This window comes from Enhydra lutris, unplaced genomic scaffold (assembly GCF_002288905.1).
Source record: "Enhydra lutris kenyoni isolate GAN:26980312 unplaced genomic scaffold, ASM228890v2 scaffoldscaffold46, whole genome shotgun sequence".
Classification (NCBI taxonomy): Eukaryota; Metazoa; Chordata; class Mammalia; order Carnivora; family Mustelidae; genus Enhydra; species Enhydra lutris.
Window position 1 is genome coordinate 2,346,066 of NW_019154130.1, and position 12,616 is coordinate 2,358,681.

Consider the following 12,616-nt stretch of genomic DNA (forward strand, 5'->3'; position numbering starts at 1 on the left):
CACACACACACACCCAACACACACACACACACACACACACACCCAACACACACATACACACATAGCAGATATTTCTGTATTTCATAAAACTTAAGAATTTGGTTGATCTATCTATCTTTGTGCATACATATACATATTTATATTTACTTAGTAAATATTTATAAATTTTATAAATTCAGAAAAATAATTTTTTATTTTTAAATAGCTTAATTTAATTTAAAATTATAATAAAAGGTAAATTTTACAAATTTCTAAAATGTGTGAACATTTATCAATATTTATTGGCTGTCTGCTAGGCGCTGTGGGGAGATAGACGGGCTTTGGGGAAAGGTCACAGCTTTCATGCATAGAACGCTTGAATAATCTAAGCCATCTGTACGAAAAGCTATTACTAGTATTAACTATTTCCATGTTTTTCAACGACTCATGGTTTCCCACAACTTTCCTGTAGGGTTTTAAAGGCTGGCGTCCTTGATCCCATCCCAAGCGCGCAAGCTGAGCCCTATGCCTTGCCCACAGTCACACAGTCAAGAGTCTGAACACCAGAGATCACTACCCTGCTGTGCAGCATTGTTGCTGGAGCCCAAAGTAGACACTGCCCGCCGGGACAGGACCGGGACTGCATGGTCGTGAACCACACAGAAAATGAACCAGAAAAACCAGGGCCCCAGAAATAATCCAGGAATAAAAACATAAGCGACAACTAGTAACTTTGTTTCTCTCTTTTCCCTTACCCTACATAAAGCCGTGATTTCCCTTTCCAGTCATTCAGGGGACACACGGGAAGCCTCCTTTCTCTGTTCTCCTGCTGCCCTCCCCCTCCTCCAAGCAGCGTCTCCTGTGTGTGTGTGTGTGTGTGTGTGTGTGTGTGTGCGTGTGCACTTGGCATCTGCAACAACGCCCCTTCCGACTTGATGTTTTTCTTGGTTCTTAGACTTGTCACTTTGACAGTGAATGAACTACAGAGAGAAGATATTTTAAATAACAGCATCTCATAACTGTCATCTGTCACCTTTAATCTCAAAGAAAAATAAATCAAACATGAACCTTATGCATAATCCCAGTGCCAGCGTAAAATTGTATTTTAAGTATTTAATAAATGCCAGTTTGGGAGACTAGAATTTATGAGGAGGCAATATTAATAACCTGATATGCCTATGAAGAATTTTATGTTTTCAGATGTTTCGAGAGAATATCTTATGGGGTATAAATAAAGTCGGCGTACTTGGCAGGAATAAAGCAATCAGAAACATTTATTACTAGATAGAACTCCCTTTCAGATAAAAGATATTAAGAGGCTCATTATACATTTCCGAAGGCGAAGACTTTGTGGGGTGGGCATGGGGTCATTTGGTAACTTTAAGGAGATTTCTAAAGGTTGTAAAAATCAAACTGAGGAAAATAAATCATCCGGATTTCATTAGGCAAAAATATTTGACAAAGAGTCTGCCTTTTGGCCATGCAAATTGCTCTCCTAAAGTGTCTTATCACTGCTATCTGGCTGTGGATTCGCTGGGTCTATTCTCCATAATACAATTATTCATATGAAAGAGTCATTCTCCAACAAATGGGAAGGAGGCAGCAAACCAGCCTGTCAACTTCCTCCTCATAATAGAAGTCCTTTGTTTCTCCAAGAAATGACGTGCAGGGTACCGAAGGAAGCCAGCCCTTGACTCCCAATTGTCCACACCTGTATCGGGCAATGACCAGTGAAATAAGGGGTGGCCCCTGGTCCTTTGGAGATGCAAATGAAGTCACGCAGTTGCAACTGAGGCTGACCTAGGCTCAGGGGATATCTGGGAAGTGGAGGAAACCAAGTTGGACCGAGTGTGTGCCCGCTCTCGCAGCATTGTGCCGGGCAGCAAACCCCAGCTGGTGCTGGATGGGAGATTTCCCAATGAGGGGGTCAACACAGATCTGTCTAGATGACCCATATAGAAGAAGAGGGCTGGAGGATCCCCCAGAGTAAATGGGTAAGAGTTCCTGAGCAAACAAAATTGATGTCTCTGGTGTGCAGTGCTGTGTTCACAAGTGATGCAGCCAAGCATCAGGAAGGTTAAAGCCCCTTAGAAGACATAATTAGCCCACAGAGTCCGTGCATTCGTATTTGTGCTCGTTAGGAGAACAGGAAAATCCTTTGGGTTCTAGGAATGATTGCCTCCTACTTTTTACCAATCACAGGAACTTTGGTTATTCATATCTAAAATGAATATCAAGGGATTCCTGGGTGGCTTAGTCGCTGAAATGTCTGCCTTCACCTTAGGTCATGATCTTGGGGTCCTGGGATCGAGCCCTGCATTGGGTTCCCTCTCAGCGGGGAGCCTGCTTCTCTGTCTCCCTTTGCCCACCCCCATCCCCAGGCTGTGCTCTCTCTCTCTCTCTTAAATAAATAAATAAAAATCTTTTTTAAAAAATGAATATCAAATGAGCATTTTCCATGGCACAGCTGTGTGCTAGGCATGGATGATAGCAATGAGGGAGTCTGATTCCATCCTGAAATAAGACAGTAGCTGTTTTCTAGGCCAGAGCTACACAAGACGCCAGCGTCATAGTCTGGGATCTACCAAGGGAGCGTGCTGGGCACAAAGTGACAGCACAGAGCAGGAAGAATGACCAGGAAAAAGACTTAAAAAAAAAACCCAAAAAACTACAAAACTGTTTTTAAAGCTTGTCAGTAGGAATTCATGTAAAAAGAGAACAAGTAGGTGTAGAAAGTAGTTCCATAGACCAAGCCTGGGCTCACACAAACGTGATAAAATAACCAGTGTTCCCCATGTCATGACATTTCACACACACACACACACACACACACACACACACACACACACACACGGGCATGTCTCACTTGAGCTCGGCTTCAGAACCAAAAATGCAGAACTCATTTTGGAAGGGTAGAATACAGAGGGCTAAAATTAGTTGCAATGTTCCAAGAGAACCTAATACAATGTTAGATATGTTAGATGCCTAAAAGGGCCCATGACCCACAGTGAAGAAGTTGTATACTTCTCTAATGGGATCTGGCAACTCTTTGCTTACTTTGCTTAGCTGCCACAGTACTCTGCAATGCTTGGTGCCTGTTGTTGTTTGGGGGTTTTGTTGTTGTTGTTGTTGTTGTTCGTTTTTTGTTTTATTTTGTGTGTGGCTTGCGGGGGGGCTGGTTTTTGTTTTTTGCTTTGCTTTTAACCCAGAAGTGATGCTCTTCCCCATCCAACTTGGCCCCCAGCCGTGGTGTGCAAAGACGTTGAGATGCACTCACCACGGCATCAGAAAGCCTGGCTGAAAAAAATAGAAACAGGTGCAACCTGGGAGCCAACAGAATAGCTAACAAGGATACAATGTTTCAGTCCTAAGGGCCAGGTTCAAGACCTGAAGCTCCAACCTCAGATCCACACACAAACAGAATATTCTGCAAAACAAAGGCCAGCCTTTCTGGCTGTGGAATCTATTAGCCCCATCTCCTCTCAATGCCCATCAACCATGGTTTGGTGTTCCTGCCTCCCCTATGTCCTTTAGTGGAAACGAGAGCAAGACGTGTTCAAAAGGGGCCTCTCCCTAACAGACATGGGATTCTGTATCTGATGGCATTTCAGAGCATGCCTACAAGTGGAAAACCTTGTCCAGAAACTGAAGGGATTGTCTCCAGGACCAGATTCCCAGTGGGGGGCAAAATTAGAGCTCAGTTAAAAGTACAAGACAGAGAAACATTATGCAGAACTTCAAGGCACTATCTACAGATACAAGAACAAAGCTATTAATTTACTACATGAGAAATTTAGGGGAAAAAAAAAAAAACCCTGCAGCCCAGGTGGGTTAAATGCCAGAACTTAGATCCAGAAAAGAGCTCTGGGATTGTAAATCACAGGCAGCTATGGTGTAGAGAAAGGTCATTTTAAAAATACCATCCCATTTCCTGTATCATTTCTTGCTGCTTCGAAAAACCAGACAACTGAGCAGGGCTGGAGATGTCTTTATGACACTCTTAAAATGTGTACATATGAATACTGTAAATTTCACCCAAACAGCCAGATGGTGGGTCTAATTTACCCATCCCAGCGTGAGGATGCTTGCAAACACCCGGACGTTTGACATCACAAACGTGATCGCTTCGCGGGCCCCTGGGTGCGGAGAGTGGCTCATCTCATACTTGGCTCATGTCATCCAGATTGGGGGCCATGGGTCTTCTTTCTGTGTGATTTTATTAACTCCTCTTAGCATGCGGCATTTCATTTAACTCCCAATGAGCGATCATGGTACAGTTCAGATAAAGCTTTGTCTTTCTAGTAAAGTACAGAAAGGTAACTTTTTTTTTTTAAGGTAGCCTGCACAGTGTAGAGCGCAACATGGGGCTTGAACCCATAACCCTAAGATCAAGACCTGAGCTGCTGAGATCAGGAATTGGATGCTCAACTGACTGAGCCATGCAGGTACCCCCCAAAAGGGAGTTCTTAGAAAACAAAAAAAAGTTAAGGTTGGAACATTAGAGAAAAGGTAAAGTTGACAGAATGAAACAATGTGTGACTTTGGGAAAATCAAATACTGAATATGAAATTAAAGATGCCTAACCACATAATTCACAGAGATGAATGATCTCAATCTGATAATAATTATTCCCCGCTTCGGTTCATTTTCTTTGTCTCTCCCTCTTAATCTTTTTATAAAAGATGCCAACAAGCAAAGAGTATATTTTAAAAATCTCTCCCTCTTACTCTTTTTATAAAACATGCCAAAAAGCAAAGAGTAGATTTAAAAAATGCAATAGAGGAATTTTTCCTAAAATGCTGTTCTTGATATCTTGAGAGTGAAAAAGCATTATTACTTCCATGAGATTCATTTGGCATTAACCCTTTAAATTATACCAGGAGTCTACCATCTTACAGAGACACTATCATCTTACACAGAATGAGGGAGTGCTAACAGGAATATAGTAGTAAATGGAAATAAAAATAGTAAGAAAAAAAGATAAAAGGAATTATAATATACAGTCATCATTTGAAATGTCAAGGTAAAAAGAGATTTTTGTTTGCCAAACCACACAACCGGTGTTCTCTATTATTTCCTTGCTGAGATGGCTCTGTATACAAAATGTAAATTTTACCCATCTTCTGGTCTGGACCATCAAACATTTTAAGAAGTAGCATGTTGAGACCCAAGGATTAATCATTGTTAGGGTGGCCCAGAAGCCCATCCAATACTGTAAATTCAAAAGGGACATACACATTTATGCCTCCTCTAGCCTTTGTCCTGCCCTATTAGACCACAGGAGACAGCATTACAAACGGGACTCAGGCCTTACAAGTTTATTGACGTGAGGGAGAAACATTCCCAAGCAAGCCTGGGCCAAGAAAGTAACAGATCATCATTTTCTTGCTTGTTCTTTAGAAAAAAAAAAAAAAAAGTTTTCATTGTGTTTTACATAAACGTTGGCTTTCTTTCTAGTGGCACTGAACCTAGGGGGGAAGTGGCTTCATCATCGTGAGTACACAGTGCTGACTTTTTATGTCTTTGTGTCATTGAATAGAAGGCACTATAAAATGTGGGAAATCACTCGGGACTGATCAAGAGGCTGACGGTAAATTCTGGGGGCCTGGAAATCACTCTAAAGCGAACTGAGTGATATCAACATGTTGAATTTTGCACTAAATTATCCTGATGTCTATGGAAGTTAAATTAATTCAGGCTTTAAAAAAAAAAAATTCAGGAGGTCCGTGTTTGGTGAGGATGGCAATTTGAATGTAAACAGTGATTTTCGCCTGTTCCTCCCGGGCCACTAAAAAAGTGGCAAGCTATTTTTATTTTTAAGGTATCAGCAGGTAGGACAAATAATGGATAGAGGGGGAAACGGGAGCAGTGGGTGGGGACAGCTGGCCAGACGCTGGCAGGTGCAGGACTCCTGCTCAAGTTTACTCCACAGACCCGTGCCCTCATGCCCACTCCTGCATCGGTGGTCCCAGGGGGCTCGGCAAGTGGGGGATTCAGGTAGGATGATTTAAGATGCCTGCTTTCCGAGTAAAAGACACCTGGACACGCAATCCGTTTTGTTTTCCTCTGTTTATTTCAAGGCCTAAAGAACAGGGTTCGTATAAAGGAAGTGTCTCCAAGCAGGCTTTCGCAGAAGCATCTTTAAGGTTTATGATCTTGAGCCGAAGCGTTGAAGGGCCTTCTCTGATGCAGTGGTTCTCGGAGCATGGTCCTCTGAGCCACAGGGATGTCCAGAGAATGTATTAGAAAGACCGATCATCAGGCCCTACCCTGGGCCCCCTGGGTGGGAAACATGGGGCGTGGGGCTCACCAGTGCCATCCCAATGAGCCGTCCAGGTGAGCTGGGCTGCATGAATGTGAGGGGCTCCCACTCTCTGGGTGACCTGGTGGAACCTACTGACCTTGACCTATTATCAAGAACAAACTAAAATAAATGTGGGAGGAAGACAGCCCGTTCTCCAGGGCTGTTGGCATCTAGGGGGGAATGCCTGGATGTCCCTCCTGTTCCCCCAGGAATCTGGTGGCCCTTGGTGTTGGGACTGATCAATCATCAGCCAAACCGCATTTAGGAAAATGATGAACGCTTAGGGTTAGGAAGGCGAGATTCCAACAATGAAAATAACAGAAATGGCAGGTAAAGTTTCCAATCCAGTAAGGAAGAAGGGGTTGAAAAGCAACTCTGGGGACACCTGGGTGTTTCCATCCGTGCAGCGTGTGACTGTTGAGCTCAAGGTCATGAGTTCGAGCCCCAGGTTGGGTGTATGTAGAGATAACTTAAAAATAAAATCTTAAAAAGGAAAGAAAAAGGCAACTGTGAAGACGTTATGAAAGGAGAAAAAAATAAGAATGAATAAGATCGTGAAATTTGTATCCTCCCAAGAGCAGACAGCAAAAATCCTGCCAGGAACATACCTCTCCTTTTCCCCTGCCAGGCAGGGCGTCTCCGCGACTGAGGAGAAACAAAGGCACCCTAAGGGCAGGTGGAACACACGCTCGCCTCATGTTCAGTTGGAAGCTGTTGGCCTTGCACAGAGAAACCCTTCCTTTCTTCTCGTCCTCACCAACTGCCTCCTGGCTTCAGGGGAGTCTCTGGCCTCACGACATTCCCCGCGCGAAGGAGGCTTTTGTGGAAATCAAGGAGCAGCCTGCGTCTCATGCTGGGGTTGATGGGGAACACGCACAAAATAGTCCTTGCACCTCACCTGTCTGCTGTCTCAGGTGGCTGACAGCCATGCTAGTCTCACACAAGTGCACGGTCGCTCGGTCCCCAGGGCCCCTCGTGGCAGTGATTCTGGTGAAGAAGTTTGTTGTGATGCTTCCTGCTGCGTTCTAGATGGAGAAGATGGATTCTCCGTGTTGGGCGTTCACAGAACGTACACGGATCTTAAAAAACAAAACTCCTTTCTGCATGGATATAAGCACGGACTCTACTCCCCAGTCCTCATGGCTGCTGGGCAGGATCACGGGCATGGGTTCTACCCAGGGGACTGCGGAAAGAAGGTGGTTATACCGCTCCCCGGTTGGCCCAGACAATCGCTTGCTCTCTCTCTGTCTGCCCACCTGCTGACCAACACAGGGGACCAACGTCATAGACGATGCAGGAGCCATGACGTGGGAGGAGTTTGGGGCCCCGAGTGACTACGTGGAGCAGAGCGTCAAGCCTCCGTGCAGACAAGCAGGCTGTACCTTGGCCAAAAATATGCCTGTTTCGTTTCAACAGCTAATGTTGTAAGACTTAGCTTTATTGCAGCTAGCATTAATGGAAGGCAGCTGTGAATGAGAGTCGTTACCAATGTGAGCAAGATGGTCTCAAGTGCAAATTAATGCACTTGCTTCTAATGAAAGAAAGAGAGAAAGAGAAAGGAAGAAAGAGAGGGAGGGAGAGAGAAAGAAGGGAGGATGGGTGGGAGGAGGGAGGGAGGGAAGAAAGAAAGGAAGGAAGGTCCAGATATATTTTATTTAAAAAGACAATTTCAGCAACCTCCAAATTCTGGCCATCAAAGTTTAAGTATCCATCATGACATCCATTATGGTATGAATCAGTAAAAGCAGAGGCTGCAGAATTTGATGGAGTAAAACCTTAAAACGAAACGACCAGCCAAAATTTCTGTAACAGTGTTATAAACCCTCCATCAAGGAAATGCACCAAACCCATTTTATTGTCTGCTCTATGATGTATTCAAATATTTGCATATTTAATACATTCCTTGTTAGAGAAAATCTTTTCTTTGCTTTTATGGGTAATTTACTTTACTCTCTGTTAAGCTATAAAGAGCACATCATCTGTCGCATTAGCACAGAATGTGTGAACACCAAAATGTTTCTCTCCAACAATCTCTGACTCTCCATAATTGACCCTTCTCCCCAATTGAAACTATTAGTTCAATTGTTTTCGTTAATGTTCTCCATATACGAATCACTTACTACCTCTAGTGCATGCAGAAATTGTCACAGGAGTTCAAAAAGCTGCAAAAACTTTGCCCATCCAGTAGATAATAATGTTTTCCAAAATGGGCTCAAATATAATCAAGGAAACCACTAGATCTGACTGGCTTAAGCTTCTACACCCTGGTTCTGTGTGTCTGATGGTGGGAGGCAGACCAGGGCCATTCTGGACTTATGTCAGTTGATGTCTGGGTTTAACCAGCTCTGGATCTGGAGAAGATGGGTGTCCGTCCTGGCTCCATCACTTGTATGCTCCAAGACCTTGGGGAACTCACCTCCTCTCTCTCAGCCTGAGTTTTCCCACCTGCAAAATGGTAATAGTCACAGTACTTCACTCCACGGGACTGGTGGATGGTCTCAGCAATAGGAAACACAAAGCATGGGGCCCAGAAGTAATCATATTTAATGTGTCCAGTGGTTAAAAATGGCTGTTTTTGTCATTATTCTGGCAATAAATGGCTATCATCTATATCTGTGCATTTGAGCAGCTCCATGTATGTGAAGATGCACACACAGATTTATTTGCTCATGCGTCTACCTATTTTTCTTTTTACATTGTTAAATGCTTAAAGGGGAAGAATGAAAGTGGGAGGAAGAGGTGGGAGAGGAGTAGAGAACAGCTATGATGACAAAGGAAAAGGGAAAAGAGGGCTGGGAGGACAAGAAGCAACAAAAATTATAAGTGGCTACTAAAGCCTAAAACATATACTTTGTGACCCTTTAGAGGAAATATATGCTGACTCATGCCCTAGATCTAGCAGGTTGTGCTGGGGCATTAACATCCTTGGGAGCAGCCCTCAGCAGCAAGGGCAAATGTTTCAAGCAAGGCACAGTTAAAGTTCCCCTTCATGCTGAAGCTGAAAAATCTGAAACAGAGTCACTTCCCCTATAAACAATGATCAAAGGTCTAGAGTCAGTCAAGATTTAAAATTCAGGGATATAGACCCCCACCTGTCAATAGGAGTGGGAAGGAATTTGAAACCAATTTTTATTCAATCGTATATAATGAAGACTAACTCTCAGTGCTCCCTTGCTCCTTCACCCAGATATTCTTGCTCAGTGAACAACTTGAGCTGCTGTCCATGGCAGCCCTGCCAGGAGAGATCCACGAAAGGAACTCTCTGGTTCTAATTGAACATTCATCCTCTGCAAGCGATTTCTTAATGCTGGAACAGGAAGAACAGCTGTTTCACTGCTAAACACACTTTACTGACTTCCCAATTGCCAAGATCTAGAGACATTTTGAATAGTTTAAGTAGTTTCCCAAATGCTTGACAGTAGAGTTCCCACTTGGTACATGCCTTAGATATATCCGGGAAATCACTTCGGATAATGCCATTTAATGGACCAGATGATATAATTAAGTCCCAGTTACTGAGCGGCCCTTCTCACTTACCCCATGAATTGATGCCAATTTGAAGTTTAATCACTCATGAGAGACCAATAAAGAAACACCTCTTTGATAAAACAGTCCAACTGGGACTTTTTATGACTTTATGTTCAGCAACATAAATTCAGCATCAATAGCCGGGTATGAAGCTTCTCCTGGCAGATGATAGCTTTGTTGGGTCATTGCTCACTCAATCAGAATCCCATAGAACCTGGGGTTCTAAGGATGGCTTTGATATTACTTTTATAGGTATTACAACACAGAGAAAAGAAATATTACAGAACCCAGGGTCCAAATAGTTTGTATCCCCCAAACTCCTAAATCATTCCTGATTTAGGAGTACAAGTATGTCCTCAAGGCCTGAGTGACAGAGAAGACACAAGGAAATGGAAAAGAGAATTCAATTCAAATGAATGCAATGTTGACATCAACCGAATGTCCCTTTAAAGAAAAAAGAAAAGGAAAAAAAAAAAAAAAAAAAAAAAAAAGCCAAATTATTAAGAAATAAACTGAAATTAAAAAAAAAAAAAAAAAGAAAAAAAAAAAAAAAAAAAAACGAAATGCTCCATTATTCAGGAGTTACCTGAAATTAGGATTTCACCTTAAAAGGATGTGGTCACTAAAAATCCAGAGTGAGATGAAGACTTTTTTTTTTTTTTTTCAGATCCTAACTATGGAAAAAGCTATTGAAAAGCCTTGCCCAAAGCTATTGCCTGAAAAACAATTTTTAAAAGAGTTCTGATGTATCGGGTTTGGCCACAGTTTTTTTATGGACATAAACATTTTTTTCAAAATTTTCATTCCCTTAAATGAATGAGAGTGATGAGGGAAAAATGTCTCAGGTACTCACTCTCCTGCTAATAAGAGTGGTATTCTATTGCATTTCAGCTGGCTAAGCTTCTGGTAAATTCAAAGCCTTTTAATAATTCCTGCAGATAGAATGTCACTAGGGGCTCTATCCCCACCATCCAACTCCATTTGTGACCACCGTTTGCTGGCCAGACTGCCCTTTGAGAGTTAGCCTTGGTGACTGAGGCCATTATAAAGCTAAGACAATTGTGTTCAGATCAGTATGAGAAGTCAGGTGTTTAACTGAGGCAAATAACCACGTTGTGGGCATGTATTCACATGTACTTTTTTACATGACTAGCAGATATTTGAGAAAGAAGTGGACACAGCAGTGTCCAGCAGAGCTTTTCAGAATCATTGCTATTTTATTACACCTCATGAAACCCCAAGAGGGGGGTACAGGTGCAAAATCTCCCCACCATAATTGTGCAAGAGCTTTGGTTTGGCCAGGACACACCTTCCTTGGGGGACCTGGGTCTTATCCAGCCCTCAGCTTACTGATGAGGGCTGGTGAGGTTCAGAGAAGGAGGGGAACATGCTCAGGACTTCACCCTAAAGGAAGGAAGAACTAGAAATTTTACTGCGTTCGCATAAATCAAGTGTGTCTTATTTAGTAGTCTTAGTGAGTTTCTTCATGCATTAAGAGCTGACTTTTCAAGATCAGACACCTTCACATAGCTTTGCCCTTACATCAAAAGCACAAATCGCAAGAACGTTAGCACCAGCATCTTTCCTCAGTCCTTAGCAGAACATCCTGTCTCAGAAAGCCACTCCCTAGAGCTGGCCCTGTTCCAGCCCAGTGGTTGAACAGTAGGGGCCTACTCTTCCCCCTCCCCCTCCTCTTCCCAACCTCCTCCCCCGCCCCTTCCTCCTTCTCATCCTCCTCCTTCTTCTTCCTCTTCTTCTTCTTCCACTTATGCAAAACTTTAAACTTGACAGTAAAACAACTGTTTCTTTGATGCTGTCTGAAGGCATTCTGGCATTTACCCCAATGATAATTAATGTTCTATCCAGGCCAAGGCCATTGATCATCTAATTGTCTCTCTTTGTGTCTGAATAATACACAGTAATCAAGAAATAAAAATTTTGCCTGGTGCAGGAAGAAAAGAGGCCCAGGAGATCTAAGAATGACAATTAGAATTTGCATACCAAGACCCAGTCCAGGAGCTCTCTGGTGGACAGGAAGGGAATTCACACACATACACAGAGACTCCAACAGAAAGGCTCCTGTTAGTTATTATCTCTCTAGTGGGTGCCTTGGTTTTAAGATCTGTAATTAATTATAAGCAATGGATGATGGCCAGGGAGAGCTGATGGCAATCTGGTGGTGGACAGCCCTCTGTAAATTTGAGGACGTCTTGTCACATTGAGGCTGGCTAATGTACTAGACATTCAGTCTTACTCAATGGAGACTCCAGAGATAAATTGCTAGAAATATAGAACAACTTCCAAAAAGTTCACCCCCAGTGAAGAGTCAGTGACCACGCCGAACAGAATGGGTTTTGAAAGTCCGAGGGCCTTCCCTCCCTCCATGGCTCTCTCTTCACTTAAACCACGAGAATCTCTGCGTCCCTAGCACCGAACACAAAGCCAGGCACAGGCCTGGTGCCACTTCATTGTTTTTAAGAAATTGTTTGCATTGAACTGAGTAAAATAGAATATCATAAAATTCTGGGGAAAACAGCAGGTGGCCGGCCAGTGTCCCTAAATCCTGAGGTAGACAGAAACTGTCCCCAATTCCCAGCTGACCAGTGCCCAGATGTGGCAGTGATGGTGAGGAACTGGGCTGGTATAGGGTGTCCACAGCACAGACGGTGAGAAAAACTTAAATTTCCCAAAGAGCTCATTCTTGCTCCAGAATTAGGGGAGCAAGAGAGGGAAAGGGCTCTTCATCAGTTTTTGATGCAAGAACAAAGATCTGTTTCATAGGATGTTACTTTCCTTTTAAAGCTC